The sequence below is a fragment of the Sinocyclocheilus grahami genome, unplaced genomic scaffold (assembly GCF_001515645.1).
Source record: "Sinocyclocheilus grahami isolate Dianchi unplaced genomic scaffold, SAMN03320097.WGS_v1.1 scaffold134.1, whole genome shotgun sequence".
Taxonomy (NCBI): Eukaryota; Metazoa; Chordata; class Actinopteri; order Cypriniformes; family Cyprinidae; genus Sinocyclocheilus; species Sinocyclocheilus grahami.
The window spans coordinates 2495168-2509832 of record NW_015505313.1 but is presented as its reverse complement, the minus strand read 5'-3'; the positions used below and the strand labels follow the sequence as shown (position 1 = coordinate 2509832).

Below are 14665 nucleotides of genomic sequence, written 5' to 3'. Positions count from 1 at the left end.
CAAATAATTAATAGTGTCAAGGCATCTCAGGATCTGGTTGTCAGTTGTTAGTACTGCAGAACAAAAGGGAAGATTCTTTGAAATGATGCTCTAAATTCTGTAGACTTTCTCAACAGTTAAACTAAGGTACTGGCAGGAATGAGAGCCATGGAGTGGTCGAAATATTAAAGGGATAGTTCACCAAAAATGACAAATTTATCATCATTTACTCACCCTCATGTTGTTCCAAACGTGTATGACTTTCTTTATTCTGCATAACACAAGAGATAAATTTACAGTTTTTTGTTTATATAATGAAAGTCAGTGTGGTTTAATGTTGTTTTGGATTCCATTGACTTTCAATCTATGGACAAAATCACAGAACTTTCATTTTTGCGTGAACGGCCTGTGAAAGGTGATTTTGAAATGTGCATCGTGAATACCTTTCCTCAGTTTGTTTTAATATACCAGTGTAGAGAAGATTTTTATTATATTCAAGAATCTATGTGTGTATAAAAAAATAAACATTAGACATTCAGGGATATTCATGGATGAATGATAATACTTACAACAAAATGCATCAGTGCATTATTTTATCTGCCTAAAATTCTCCTACATTTTTGACAGAGTTTGAGTGTAGGTTGCTTAAAACATGACCAAAGACTCCAGTTGATGCGTTTTGATGAGGCATTTCCCAGGCCTTGTAGCTGTTAGCATGAAACTAATAAAATCCAGCTCAGGCTGAAGTCAGCAGTGGCAGGCCGGGACAGTATGTCTACTGTATGCAAATGAAGCAGTCCCACACCTTTGAAGGGTCAGGAATCTCCACTTTCATCTAATCAGCATAATTGTTGTGACAAATCCACATGGTTATTCTTAATTAAAATCATCCCCTGGCCCAAGCAGCCCCCAGCGCTGTCACAGGAAATAACACATATGTAAGCAGCTGATGAGACAAGGGAGACCTGTGCTCAGTTGAAAGAGGAAAAGAGGAATGAAAAAGGGCTTTAAAAGACTTCTTTCCCCATTAACAAATGACTGATACCCTGAGCTAATGCTAAATGTGCTTTTGACTCTGATACCTCTTTAATGTTTAAAACAGCGAGGCCTCTTTCTGCCTCAGTTACAGAAAGCCCGAATTCAGTACTTTTGTCCAGAAGCCTGGCTGCTGTTGGCTTCCATACAGAGGTTCATATGCAATGGATCTTAATCTAAAGGATTGTTTAGAATTTAAAGTGTGTGTTTTACATAATTGAAATACTTGACTCATTCTCTTTTTAAATGTAATTCTGTAATGTTGAGAATTTGATGTATGGTGGATCTATGCACACCCAAAAGGCAGCATAACCAATTCTCTTAATCAAAACTTAAACACTTCCCATTTCAGGGATCTGTGCCCTAAACATTTATTTGGAAATCTATAACAAAAATCAATTCTCTTAGTCGCTTTTTAATGGCTGCCTTGAGTATCCTGGATGAGGGAGGCCTGCTTGTTAATGTCTTGGTGCCCGTGTTTAGGAAAGTGTTTGATAGCATTGCCATCTAGGGGCAGAATATAAGTCTCTGTGCTGAAATAAAGTGAAATGAAACAGCTGTCTCTATTGACAATGTGCATATGTTTGCTGGTTTATAGTCCAAATGTTCTCAATTTTTCAACCCCGTAAAAAGGTAGAGTTTTAAATGCTTCAGTGCCTCCCAGCGATGTAATGTATTGGGGTGTAAAATCTGCATAGGGATAGTAGAGAGGGGTCTCTGTAGCTTTATTGTTGATGGTAAGAATTATGTGTTTTTGTTGGGGGGTTTTCCGGGATTTATTTATTTTTTTTAAAGGAATGAATAATTCTTCTGTTAAAAAAGCAAACATCTATTTACAAAACTAATATTCAGCATGGATGCTGACAGTGTTATGTCTTTATTTAGTTATCAATTTATATTTTGCTTTTTAATATTGATATTTTGAGCCTCCATATGGTGATTTATAAGGTTTTTATATTTTATGTATTTTGTTGTTTTGTTTTGCCGTCTTTGCAATTTTGGATCTATTCATGAGTACTGCATTCACAAAAATGTGTATATAATGCATTTAATGAAATATACATTATGTAATGTATGCTGTAGATAATAAGTTATTATTATTATTAGTCATGATGATGATGATGATAATAATAATAATAATAATATAAAACATTCAATATATTTTAGAATATATTTGTATTAATTGCTTAATTTGATCAATAATAATGGTCATATTGTTATGTTTATAACATAACTTACTGCATTTGTGTCTTTTGTGTTGTAGCGTAAAATTTTTCAAGCTCATGTGTTTGGGTTGGAGCCGTACACCACATATAATGTGCGTGTAGAAGCTGTTAATGGAGCAGGTCAGGTATCTAGTCCTTGGACCACCATTCAGACCCTTGAAGCCTCTCCAAGTGGCCTGGCTAACTTCAGTGTGGAGAAGAGAGAACATGGCCAAGCACTGCTGCTACAATGGGCTGAGCCAGCCTCTCCAATTGGAGTCATCAAAGTATGCCTCCCTCAATGACAGTAACATTGCAATATCAGCTCCAGAATCTGCTATCATTTACCATATTTATATCCACAGATGTACAATATCTTCAATGAGGACAACTTGGAGTTCAGCGGCCTCACACGTCAGTTCCTCTTCCACCGTCTGGAACACTACACTGTGTACACGCTCGTTCTGGAAGCTTGCACCGAAGCGGTCTGTACAAGGACTGCACCTCAACGCGTAACCACCGAAGAGGCTGCCCCGTCCTCTCAACCGGCTCCTACGGTACAGCATGTCCAATCCCGCAGCGTGGAGCTCCGCTGGTCTCCACCCACCCAGCCCAACGGCAGGATCCTGCAGTACCAGGTTCTGGCTGTAAGTCTAGAGGATGGCAGGGTACGGAGTGATGAAGATGACTCGATGAGAACCAAGATTGTGTTCATCCAGAACGACACCCAGGCTAACAGCTTCTCCTATTATATGTCTGGCCTTCTGCCCTGGAGCAGGTACAAGTTTCGAGTGCCTGTTTCAAATGCGGCAGGATATACCGATAGCCCGTGGCTCACAGTTCAAACCAAACAAGCTCCTCCTAGAGGATTGGCTCCTCCGGTTGTCGGTCATGTAGAGGGCAAGCCTAATGATGTCTTCGTAGCTTGGACGCCTCCTTTGGAGCCCAATAGTGTTCTTCTGACCTACAGGATTCAGAGGGACAATGTTGGCTTCCATTTCAGCTTCGACTTAAGTGTATTCAACTACACTGATGTGGATTTAACTGCGTACACTCTCTACAGTTATGCAGTCATTGCCTGCACCGTGTCTGAGTGTGTTACCAGTGAGCCGACACAGATCAGGACGTTAGAAGCCACCCCTGCCAACATAGAGCCACCTATGGTGTCTGATGTCACTTCCTATTGACTCAATGTGTTGTGGACTGTTCCATCCATCCAGAATAGATTGTGGTGTATATTCTTAAAATGAACAATGAGGAGGTCTACCGAGGGAAAAAGTTAAGTGCACAGGTTTTGGATCGACAGCCACATGTTTCCTACATCCTCGTCTTGATGGCTTGCACCAATGGCGGCTGCACTGCCAGTTCTCCCACTTCAGTCCAGACAAGAGAAGCACCACCCTCAGGGATGCCCGCCCCAACTCTTAAAGTCACAGGCCCTGAATCAGTTGAGGTCACGTGGAGAGAGCCCATCCAACCCAATGGAGTAATCATAGGGTATGAGCTCAGTCGAAATGGGAGCCTCATTTACACTGGCATGGACACCCGTTACCATGACTTCACCTTACTTCCAAGCGTTGCGTACAGCTACACCATCACTGCCAATAACAGTCAAGGTGCCACTACCAGTCTACCAACAGTGGCCAGAACACAGCCGTCAGTGCCCTCTGGTGTGGCTCCCCCCAGACTGCAGGCTCTGGGGCCATTCAGCATTATGGGGCAGTGGGACATCCCCACGACCTAATGGGGTCATCATCAGCTACTCGCTTTACAAACGGGACCCAACTGAGCCCAACATGAAACGGTTCGTTTTTGCTTCACATCACAGTGCGTTTCAAAGCCAAAGTTTCTCCCTTACTGCAATAAAGCTCTACTACAGGTAAAATACCAGCATGCAGCACTAACACTGTTTACTCGGGAGTTTTGGTACGTAAAGTATATTGTAAAGCTACCCCTAGTATTTGAGGCTGAAGATGGATAAATAAACAACTAACAGAGTACTTAAAGCATCTTTAAATAGAATTGGAAGTAGATATTTTCTTGTTATACGGTCTAGCTGCAAACCTAAATTAGCTGGTCAGACTTTTTCAGTTGCTGCACCAAAGACAGACACACTGATAAAACCAAATGAGCGAAGGAAGAAAAGGAGAGAGAGAGAATCTTAAAGGGGGAGGGAGTCAACCTTGAGCCTTTTCTAATGTTTCCATCCTTGGCATAGACAAAGACGGTCAGAAGGAGGAGGCACTCAAATGAGGGATGACTAAAGTCTAGAGCTGTATACGTATGTTGAAGTGAAAATCCAGATAAGTGGGGTGATGATAATGGTTCATCAACATTATCAACTCGCCACTCATTGCCTCTTTCAAACGACCTTCCCTTTATTCTCTTGCTCTCCTCTCTTCTCTCCCTTTTCTCCTTCAGTCCATCGCTGGTGACCTTCTGAAGGAGAAAACCTTTAGTCCGTTGTCTATACTGTTGATAAATAACAGCACGTTTTACTAGGATAAGCACAAAAATTATGTTTATATTCCTAAATATTCAAAATAAAAATAAAAAATGGCACTGATGAAACATGGCACTGAACAAACTCCTGCCCTACACAGCCTACGAATACCAGGTCACATCGCTGTTTCTCATTTCACTCAGATGTATATTACACTCCAAATTTTAGAATTTACTGTCATTGGTGCATTTGATTTGAACTTTTTATACCTAAATTATTATATTACACAAAGAATGAACAGACTTTTTATATTTTCTCAAGAAAATGTGACTCTTGTCTGTAAGCTTGTAGATAGTTGACAGAGGGTTGCCATACATTTGCTAGTCTTGCGTAGCCAGACCTTCAGACTGACGGCTGAAGGTCTGGAATCCATGGCAGCTTTCATTGGCCAAGGCCCACCCATGAGGCCGTTTGACCGACATGTCAAACAACCAATCATAGTTCGTTTCGTTCATCGTTTCGGGGTGTGGAAATGTCGCCACAATAACAGACCGGTGTGTAAAACTCTCGGACGTATTTTAAAGATTCTATGCCGCGAACTTTAAATATTTCACATACTTTTGAAAATCCAGCGTTTAGTTGATCCTGATAAGCGCTCGTCGTCCCAATTGTAAACACGACGGCTTTCTTCTTTCGTGAGGGGGTTTGGCGTCACGGCATCTTTGTTTCCAGGCAGAACGTTAAAGAACGCGACACGCACGTCTCCCGGAAATCCTATAAAATTCAACCAATCCGACGACGACTTCGAAACTCCTGAAGTGTTTCCACGTTTGTGTGCCATATGCATCAGACGTTTAGCCAACGGTCCGTGGGCGTGAGACTATACATTTGCTAAGGTGTTCTGAATGATTGCTACAGTAGGTCATTGCTTTAAGTCAGTGTTATTTATACAGTAATATAAATACTAGTGTACTAATTATATTATATTATAGTATTTATTAGTATTCTGAATTGGCTTTTAGTTTTATATTTTCAGTTTAATTTTTGTTTGTTTTGATCATTTTATTAAGTGCATTTTTATTTTTTTTAAATAGTTCTGTTTAGCTTTTTATTTTAATTTTTTTTATTAAAAGTTAATAATTTCAGTACTTTTTTTAGTAACTTAAACCTGTTTTATTTCTGCTAGTTGCCAAGACAAAATTTCTCATTTTCATTTAAGATTAAGTTTTTCATCTAATATTTATATAATTTATTTTATTTCAGCTTTATTTCAATTAATGAAAACAATTTTGAATAGTTTTAGTTTTAGCAAGTTTAGTTTTTAGCATGATACATCCTGAATATGAAATCATCCCTCTAGACTTTGTGATACTTCATACTTTATTCTTATGATACATAATATTTTAGTGTAATCATGCAACTAAACATGATTAAATCTGCCATATAAACTTGTCCTCAAGGAATATTTAATTAGCATGATTATTTGTTGCTGTTGTGTTTAACGTTCTGCTCATCTATACTCTCTCATTCAAACAGACAGGCGTTTAATCTAACTCACTATATTCATCGCACCGCCGTCGCCTTACGAGACCTTTCTTAATTGACAGCCTAGCCTTTGGAGCAAAATAACATTAGCATTTGACTGTCAGGCCTGAGAGGCGTGGGCTGATCAGGACTAAATTGATAGAGTTTGCCTGATTGTTTCATCTTATTTATGAGCGGTAATTTATGACAGCTGGCGGGCGGAGCTGAGTGATGACGGACAAGCGACAGGGCCATTAATCTGGGCCTGGCTGAATGCTGACGATTACGATCGAAGCCATTGAATTAGCTGTTAGGCCTCCCATATGTACAAGTATTGGAAAGACCTTTTAATGCTATTGGCTTTCCCCGGGGAGGTTGCTAACTATCCTGGAAGCGTCATTGAGCTTATGTCTACGTCTACTTATTTAACACTCTAAATCGCTGTTTGTTGATCGTTTGTGTGTTTGAAGGAGTCAGGACTATCACTTTCTTTAATGTTCTTGTCCTAATGTCATGGAGTTGTCTCCCTTTTTGTTGTGTTTCATTTTACTCGTTCTCACACAAGGGCATTTATCCCTGTGAAATCAAACCCATCCCATGTTAAGAGGCTACATATTTTATTGACACTTTTATGTCAAATCTTAATTAGCCTAGTGCTCATAACAGAAAAGGGAACTTTTGGCCCCGTGTCCATGACTGGGGGCGTGGCCACAGCCAATGAGGGCCTGTCTCCGGGCAGAATCGGCCCTAGCGGTGTACACCCACATCCATTAGAGCTCGCTCATGAAATAGTTTTATTTTCCCGCGTTAATTACAGCTCTGTATGCAAGTGCTTCGGTGGCAATAAAACATCTGCGCCAATACAAGGGCATGAAGATGTCCTGGCTGACTCCACTTTAAAATGTAGCGGCCACATCTCTTTTTACCAAATTCCTATCCGAGAATCGGAAGGATTTATCAGTGAGAAATTAAGGTTATCACATTTCTTTGTCCTGTGCTCATTCATAATGCCGCACAAGCGAACCGTCACTCTTTCCTCCTCACTGTCTTCCTGCCAACATGACCTTTTCTCTCTTTGGGTGACAAGAGGCTGTTTTGTGACCGCCCTCTTTCTCTTCTGTCACCCCTCCGTCGCCCCCTTTGCGCTTTGACACGTCTAGTCGTCACTTTGGCAGTGGAACGGGATCGGATGGGAATGTGAAATCAGCCGGTGCCTCGTGCAGTCCGTGTGTATTGCCACTTAAATCTATCATCTGGATTGATCACAGTGTAATTGCCTATTATTGAGGCTAATTTAACCCTATCCACAGGAACATCCATCTGCCACTGCTATTATAACTGACAATCTACAAATTACTTACTCATGCAAATAGCGACCCCAGCTGACCTTTTCCTACTCTTCCTGTGTAATTATACAAACAGCTCGTCTAGTAAATAAGATTACTTCACCTTTCCATGTGTTCATTTACTCCTTGATGAAGGTGAAATTTAATTTTCATGTAGATTCAGGCTGGAGTGATTCTGTAATGGATGCTGATGTTTTGGCTATTAATGACAGCAGGGCTTCGAGCTCGTAAGACTACTGACTCCTCAAAGTAGTTGAATGGGTAGTTTCCTTTTGCAAAAGGCGCCAGGTGGGTTCATCAGGTGAAGGTGACTCCTCTTTAAGAGGAGGATGGTGCCGAGTCTCCGTTCTGTCTGCTGGGCCATTTCAGAGCCGGTGTGGGTATCAAAGCCGGTCTTAAATCGGCCCTGCAGGTGTGAGAGAGACCACAGGCATCTCCATACGCTCACCTGTAGCTTTGCACACTAAAGTTCCTTTCTTTTCTTGTGCATATCTATACTAGTTGGTCTATGGTCTTGTGATACATGTTGGAGCTGTGGTCTAGCAAATAGTAAAAAAGAGAAGAAGCTCTCAAACATGCTAAATTGTTGTGAAATAAATGTAAAGGATTTTTTTCAGCCAGCTTTATGTCAGTAATATAAGAAAATGAACAATGTGTGCTCTCTAGATGATGCAAAACTTTTGACGGCTCCGGATTTTTGTTAAAACTACAGATTGAGCTCCTGCAATTTTTGTATTTCTGCTTACGGACAGTGAAAACAACAGAGGGGTGACAGCAAAATCAACAATTTATTATGAGTGCTGAAGTTTTTAGCTACAAAGAGTTTGTTGTTGTTGTTGTTTTTGTGAGTTAGTTTTTCATTATTTTCATTTTCGTTTCTTTTCTCTTTTTTTGCCATTATATCCATATTCCCAATTCCTCATTTTTATTTATTTTGTGCTTTTACTGTAATTTTTTTTTTTTGTGCACACTCTGTCCTATGAAGTAGTTTAAACTGCTTTTTATAAAGTGGAGGCCAAAATTATTAGAACACCTGACAGATCTGAAAATATTTACCTTTTTTGCCTCCAAAACATGATTTCATGTGTCAATATATTTCCTGAGAACTTCAACACTGATGTTATCCCATGCTTCTGCAACTCAAGCCAAAGGCTTTCCTTTAAATGTGCACTAGATCTGTCCTGTTTATTTTCCAACTCGCCCCAAATTTGGTCGATGGGGTTGAGGTCTGGACTTTGAGGAGGCCAGTTCATCATTTTCAATGTTCCAGCAGATTCCTTCCGTCACAGGTAGTTCCGGCAATAGTTCGTTTTATGGGTATGTGGCCAATTCAACAAAAACAACTGAAACCTTTTAAATATGCCAAGTGTTCTAATAATTCTGGCCACCACTGAATATGTTTACTATGAGTTATAATAATAATGTAGCATTTTATTATATTTTTTTATTTTATAAATTTATTATAGATTTCTACAGGTATTAATATATATATACATATATATATAAATACCTGATTTTATGTGTTATTTAATTTTGACTATCTAGGTGTGGGCCCCTGGGCTCAAGGTCACACAGGTCCAGCTCCTCCAGAGGGGTTGAGCCCGCCTAAAAATCCTGCACATCCACGCCACCTCAGCTGTGGTGGATATCAGCCCACCCAGCGAGCCAAATGGCATTGTCAGCCTCTACAGAGTCTTCACACAAAACAAAGACTTATACCAGCTGGTACATCAAGTGCAATATATTTATTTTTACTTATACATAACATATACAGTATATAACAATTACATATAAGCGACTAAGAATTTAGATTATTCGAATTTATAGTACAAAACTGGAACAAGCGCTTTCTTTTCTGTGCCTGCAGCTGTCTGAGGGGATGTCCCACCAGCAGACTCTCCACGGTCTTAGGCCCTTCACTGTGTATTCTGTTGGTGTGGAGGCCTGCACCTGTTTCCTGTGCTGCAGCCGAGGTCCCTTAAGTGAGCTCCGCACCCAGGCCTCTGCCCCGGCCTAGCAGCCCCCGCCACATCTAGTCGCGCTCACCTCTCGCTCAGCTCTGGTGGAGTGGAACATGCCTCTTCAGCCCAATGGCATCATTGAAAGGTACAGACCTTTCATCTTTTTTTTATGTTTTTGAAAGTAATCTCTTACATGCTCACCAATGCTGCATTTATTTAATCAACGTAAAGTCAAACTATAATATTAAATATGATTACAATTTAAAATAACAGGTTTCTATTTTAATATATTTTCAAATGTAATTTATTCCAAAAAATATTATTCAGCAAAAAAGCTGACTTTTTAGCAGCCATTACTACTCTTCCATGTCACATGATCCATCAAAATTCATTCTACATTCAAAATGCATTCTGTTGATTTGGTGCTCATTAAACTTTTTTATTATTATTATTATTATTATCAAGGTTGAAAACAGCTGTGCTGCGTATAATATTTGTGGAATCCTTTTTTGTAACAAGTCTTTGTTGTCACTTTTTAAAAGAAATCATCCTGACCCCAAACGTTTGAATGGTAGTGTATTAAGGTAGTACTATAGCATATTTGTCCCTTTCATTTTCATCTCTGTAGCTGTGAGCTCCATGTGCGATCATCTTGTCCTCAGCCGCTGCAGCCTGTCCCTGTAAGCTGTGTCATCGGCCCTGTGGAAATCACATTCTTTGGACTGGGGCAGAGCTTCAACATCTCTGGCCTACTGCCCTATGCCAACTATGAACTGTGTGTAGTGTCCTACAGTAACATGGGCAGCACTGTGTCTGACTCGGTCTCCATCACCATACTCAAAGAACGTAAGGACTCTCTTCAGGACTCCCGTATGGCTCTGGTTATATGTTGCTAACAAATTATAAATGCCGTACAAGTCATTCCTATTACCATCTAAAATTCTTAAATTGTTAAATTGTTATGGCACCTAAGTCAAACCCCTCTCTTGCTGTTTCTTTGTAGCTCCTCGGTATAAGGAGCCATTTGTGGTGCACAGTAACCTTACCACAGTGTTTGTGGGCTGGAGCGGCTCTTTCTCTCTGAACGGGCCTCTGAGAGAATACAGCCTAACCGAGAACAACCTGCGCATCTACAGTGGCAGTGCCAGCTCTCCTGTCATTAAATACAGCACGGCCGCTGGTATAGGTACGTTTACTCCGGCCTGGCTGGTGATTGGGTAATATCTCCATTCTCTCAGGGCAGTGTTGCAAACTCATAATCTTCATCGAAATGCCATTCACGCCGTTGGTTTTGTCGAGTAAATAAACACTAAAAAAGGTATTCAAATATAATAAATGGTTTAAGTCAAACTAGATGACTACAACTAAATCTGTGCATGTAGCAACCCTTGTTGTCTCGTTGCAGACATTTGAACTACTTTCAAAGCTCCAGATCTTCATGTGGTGAAACGCTCCTGGCATTAAGCTACCAAAATTATAAATATATACATTATATTTATAGATATATAATAGCCTATGTTATTAATGGAATAATGTAAAAGGTTGTGAGATAATACTAAAATACTTGAATCATTACTTGGATCCATATCTCAATTTACTCTTAATAATAAAAGTTATTAATTATGAATAAAAGAGAATTTACTTTTTATTCTGTATTATTGAGATTAAAACCTAGTTGGCTGTAGAGTAGTTGGTGAACTCCTTCCATTCAAGACTAACTAGTTAAATATTTGTATTATGTTTTTATCCGTTCGCTGTTTTTTTCTTATCTGAGCATCTCATCTGTTCCCCACAGATGCCGTGGAGTCGACTTCTGGGGGTAAAACAGGTCTGTATGGAGCTGAATACAAGTTCTATACAGAGTTGTGGTTCATCATTCTCATGGCGTTCCTGGGGCTGCTGCTGTTGGCTCTGTTAATGGGTCTGGTGCTGAGAAGAGCCCTAAGCAAGCCCCCCTTCATCAAGGAGAGACCTCCAATAGTGCCCCTTCAGAGGAGATGTACCAAGTATCCACCTAATGACACCTATCTGGTGAGAGAAAATTGTTTTCTAATTGGAAATTCACTAGGTCTGTAACGCTTGCTCTAACGTTCTACCATTTTTTAATCAATTTGCATAGGCGTATGTATGTTAGGCTGTAGAGGTTTGCACTCAAAGCTGCAACGTGCACTTCCTTTAAATGTCCAGAAGAGGGGGGGATAACACTGCTCTTCCTACTGCAATTGTATGGCAGTGGCATAGTCATAAAGGCAATGACTCTGTTCAGATTAGTTTATTAGTCTTACTATTTATGCACTAACGCTCTAAAATTTAGGGTCAGTAAGGTTTTGAATAAAAGTATTGAATTGATCAAAAGTGACAGTAAAACATTTATAGAGTATATTAGCATATTAGAATGATTTCTGAAGGTTCATGTGACACAGGAGACTGGATTAATGGCTACTGACAGTTCAGCTTTGCCTTCACAAAAATATGTTACATTTTTGAATGTATTAAAATAGAAACATTTTATAATATTTGACTCTTTTTCCTGTAAAGTTTGATCAAATTAATTTAGCCTTGGCTGCTGTCTGGTTGCTAAGAGCCAGATAAACACTCCCAACATTTAAGGGAATAGTTGACCCAAAATAGAACATTTGCTTTAAGTCCCTCAGGCCATCCAAGATGTAGATGAGATTTCTTTTGTTCATCAGAAAAAGATCTGGAGAAATTCCATTGCATTTCATCACTTGCTCACCAATGGATCATTATGCAAACAACTTGTGTACATTTACATGTACTTTTATATTAATGTAAACATTCCTGATGTGTTCCAGCAGTCTATTCAGTTTGCCTGGTGAAGGAATTATGATAGCTGATGATGACTGTTTTTTTTGGGTTTTTTTGCAGTATGTAGAGGATGAGGAGTTTGGGGAGACTATTAAAAGCTACAGCTCAGTGAAGAAAGAGCAAACCATGTTTACAGACACTCACTTGTAAAGCGATCACACACAAACACACACCTACAGCTGTGGACAACATTCTTGGTAATGTAGTTTTTCTTATTATGTAGCTGAGTCAATATCACATTTATAACAAGAGCGACAGTTACAAATGAATGCAGTATATATAAAATATAAAATAAATGGTTTGGAGAGCACCTTCATTTGGTTTATTTGACCATGACAAAACTTTGCAATGGAATGGAACGAGAAAGTAGCTGTATTTCATAATGATTTTTTTTTTATTAGCTGGAGATGTAATTGTCATTTATGTTGTAGCTACGTGGTGACTACCTCAGACATCACCTTATTGCTTCCGTTTTAATCTGAGAATGACTTGTTTATTTACATTACAGTCTGCTCATATTGGTTTTATTTTGTTTAAAAGAAAAGTCTGGTTGAATATCATATTTTTAAGGCATCACCCATTGTCTCTACTTGCCTATATACATACTCACAGCCTTGACTTGACCCAGAAGCGTCACGCCCATTCAGAGCCAGGTGGAGATGACCAATCATGTAAAAAGTCAAAATTTTGCAAACAACTTGTGTACATTTACATGTACTTTTATATTAATGTAAACATTCCTGATGTGTTCCAGCAGTCTATTCAGTTTGCCTGGTGAAGGAATTATGATAACTGATGATGACTGTTTTTTTTTTTTTTTGCAGTATGTAGAGGATGAGGAGTTTGGGGAGACTATTAAAAGCTACAGCTCAGTGAAGAAAGAGCAAACCATGTTTACAGACACTCACTTGCAAAGCGATCACACACAAACACACACCTACAGCTGTGGACAACATTCTTGGTAATGTAGTTTTTCTTATTATGTAGCTGAGTCAATATCACATTTATAACAAGAGCGACAGTTACAAATGAATGCAGTATATATAAAATATAAAATAAATGGTTTGGAGAGCACCTTCATTTGGTTTATTTGACCATGACAAAACTTTGCAATGGAATGGAACGAGAAAGTAGCTGTATTTCATAATGCTGGATTTTTTTTTTATTAGTTGGAGATGTAATTGTCATTTATGTTGTTGCTACGTGGTGACTACCTCAGACATCACCTTATTGTTTCCGTTTTAATCTGAGAATGACTTGTTTATTTACATTACAGTCTGCTCATATTGGTTTTATTTTGTTTAAAAACTGGTTGAATATCATATTTTTAAGGCATCACCCATTGTCTCTACTTGCCTATATACATAATCACAGCCTTGACTTGACCCAGAAGCTAAGAATTTCCAATCAACAGAAAATGTTACAAATCTGCCTGGAAGAGGACGTGTGTCTATATTGTCCTAATACACGGTGAGAAGAAATAGTTGAGTCTCAGGGTAAGAAAACCTTAAAAAAAGAAAATCAAACAGCACCTACTCCACATGTTGTTTGGGAGGGTTTAAAAAAAAAGTGAGGGTTTCAAGAAATAAAAATCAAGAAAAGAAAATGCTCTCAACCAAAAACAATCCCCAGCATATTCTGTTGTCAGACACGACTGGAACTTCAAATGGGACTGGCTTCTATGATGTAACTAAAAAATTTGCTTTTTAGCAACAAACACTCAAGATGGGTTTGGTGCACACAGGTATAAAAAGTACCCCATGTGTACAATGAAATATACAGCTGTATTTTTTATGTCGTGGGCCTATATTTCTGCTGGAGGTCCTGGACATCTTGTTTAGACACATGGCATCATTGATTCTATCAAATACCAACAGATAAAAATCTAAAAGTGAATGACTCTGTTAGAAATCTTATAATGGGCCATGTTTGGATCTTCCAACCGGACAATAATCCTAAAACAAACCTTAAAAACGACACAAAAATGGGTCACTGAGCACAAAACCAAGCTTCTGCTATGGCCATTCCAGTTCCCTGACCTGAACCCTATAGAAAATGAGTGTGGTGAACTGAAGAGGAGAAGCACCATCATGGAGCTGGGAATCTGAAGGGTCTGGAGAGATTCTGGATGAAGGAATTGTCTCTGATCTCTTGTCAGGTGCTCTCTAACCTCATCAGGCATTAATTAAAGGAGAAAACTCAGAGCTGATACTATGCCAAATGGAGGTTTCAAAAAGCATTGAATAAAAGGGTGCCGTTAATTGTGTCCAATGTGTATTAGAGAAAAAAACATTTATGTCATAATGATATTTGCCCCCATTTTAAATTCTTATTCTCCAATGA

The 14665-nt window shown here is 39.2% G+C and overlaps 1 pseudogene; it reads left to right on the top strand.

Moving 5' to 3' along the window:
- LOC107590940 (usherin-like) overlaps positions 1-12472 on the top strand; it is a 257040-nt pseudogene extending 244568 nt beyond the window's left edge.
- The last annotated feature ends 2193 nt before the right edge of the window (positions 12473-14665 follow it).